Source organism: Cynoglossus semilaevis, chromosome 9 (assembly GCF_000523025.1).
Source record: "Cynoglossus semilaevis isolate Cse_v1.0 chromosome 9, Cse_v1.0, whole genome shotgun sequence".
Taxonomy (NCBI): domain Eukaryota; kingdom Metazoa; phylum Chordata; class Actinopteri; order Pleuronectiformes; family Cynoglossidae; genus Cynoglossus; species Cynoglossus semilaevis.
In genome coordinates this window covers 1683652-1685784 of record NC_024315.1, presented here as the reverse complement: position 1 = coordinate 1685784, position 2133 = coordinate 1683652, and the positions used below count along the sequence as shown (strand labels likewise).

At 49.8% G+C, this 2133-nt stretch overlaps 1 protein-coding gene across 1 annotated transcript in view; it reads right to left on the bottom strand.

The window, feature by feature from the left end:
- sdk1b (sidekick cell adhesion molecule 1b) overlaps positions 1-2133 on the bottom strand; it is a 148520-nt gene that overhangs the window by 36526 nt on the left and 109861 nt on the right. The window lies entirely within an intron of this gene.

Here is a 2133-nt window from a genome sequence, read left to right as displayed (position 1 = left end):
CGTTCCCGTCTCTCCCAGCTTAAAACAGCCGACTGCCTCCAGTGGTCCTATTCCACCCATGAATTACCCCCCCCACCCTCCCCCACACCCCCCAAACACTTCTCTCTCAGCTACAGAGCCATTAGCTCTGCTCTTGTATTTGTGTGTGCACATCTATATAGACCCGGGGTCGTTTGGGTGTAGACGTGTGTGTGTGTGTGTGTGTGCGGGGGTGTGTGTGTGTGCGGTGGTGTGTGTGTGTGCGGTGGTGTACAGGTGGATGAACGACACAGGCCGCTGGTTTTACAGCTGTGCGTTACTTCCATCAGGTCAGGCACCAACACACACCTCCACCCACGTATGCTAATGGCCTGGTGTGAGCCAGATGAGCGTTAGCGTAGCCGCCTGGAAGTAGGTTATAAATGTAACTCTGTGACACATCAGTCCAGATCAACAAACCAACACACGGCAGAGAAACTCCTCTTCAACGTTTTCTAACGTCTGTTTCCAGGATGTTGTTTAACGTTAGTTTGTCTTTAATGACAACAGACGCTTAGTTTTTCCTATTGCTCCGCACTTTAGCGCCACCTAGCTTTTCTACAAAATCCACAAACTTGATGCTTAAATGTAAAGCTGTTCCAGTACCGATGACTGCAGCGACTGAAACTGGAGAGTAAAAACATCCAAATTATTATTATTCTGTATTTGGTTTCCTTTAAAACCAGGATTGTCTGAAATAATCATTACATCTGGAAATCCATTCACGACAGAGACATGTTTCCTACGTTTACTTCCTGTTAAACTTGACCCTAAAATCATCGCAGTAGTTCATGGTCTGAGGTGGAATCTGTCATTCAAATATTGATCTTTTTTTCTGATAAATGGATCAATAAAACCTGGACTAAAATCCCAGATGTTCAAACTTTAATCAGACTTTTCCGCTCGCTCTGATCTCGCCGCTGCGTTCCCTCGCTGCGGCCACATTACCGTATTGTGTTTTCCCGCTCATTTGGCACGACACGTTGTTTATCAAGCGCGGTGCGTGATTTGGCAGCGGCGGCGAATCGTCGTGCCTTACCCAGGCAGGCGTCCAGCAGATGAGAATCTGAGTGTGTGTGTGTGTGTGTGGTTATGTATGAAGCCCAGAGTGAAGTGGGGGGGGGTCAGGGGGGTGGGGGGGGTCCATCTGGTCTGGTACACTGACCACTGATGACTTGTCCTACTGCCAGGCTGTTCTCACAGGCCCGCTAACAAACAGCCTCGGACTATTCAACCACTGTTGGACCGAAACAATGGGCCGGAGCGAAGACAGGAACGACGGGAACAACAGGAACGACGGGAACGACGGGAACGTCAGGAATGACGGGAACGACGGGAATGACAGGAATGACGGGAATGACAGGAATGACGGGAACGTCAGGAACGAGGGGAAGGACAGGAACGTCAGGAAGTCGGACGCAGTCGAGCATTCTTCACCAAAATGGAAAAAAAAAGTTCACGGAGCGCAGACAGGAAGTGAACGGAGACGGGAATATGAGGTGTGTGGTCATGTGACTCCAACATCTGCAGCTCCTGTTAAAGCTCACAGTCTATTTGGCACGACGTCCCTTGGCGTGCACCTGCGGTGCCCCCCCTTCGGGAACGAGAAGGACAGGACAGTCGGACGCAGTCGAGCATTCTTCACCAAAATGGAAAAAAAAAGTTCACGGAGCGCAGACAGGAAGTGAACGGAGACGGGAATATGAGGTGTGTGGTCATGTGACTCCAACATCTGCAGCTCCTGTTAAAGCTCACAGTCTATTTGGCACGACGTCCCTTGGCGTGCACCTGCGGTGCCCCCCCTCTCAGCCCCCCCCCAGTCGGACAGAGCCACGGCTGTAAAACACCGACGCCTCCGTTGTTTTATTCATCAGTTCAGGAAAATATTCTGTGTCTGTGTCGTCTGACAAAAGTGGCAGCCACCCTGGTCCCATCAGTGCTGCCACATCCTGATCCCCCCCCCCATTTATGTTGTCTCCACGGAGAGAGCGTGCACGTGCACAAATGGAAAACAACTGCACAACAATTTATCGACTTTTCAGAATAAATCAAAGTCCATTTGTCGCCAAACAAACCCAAAAAACAAAAAAAAAATCTTTTTGACTTTTTTTCCTG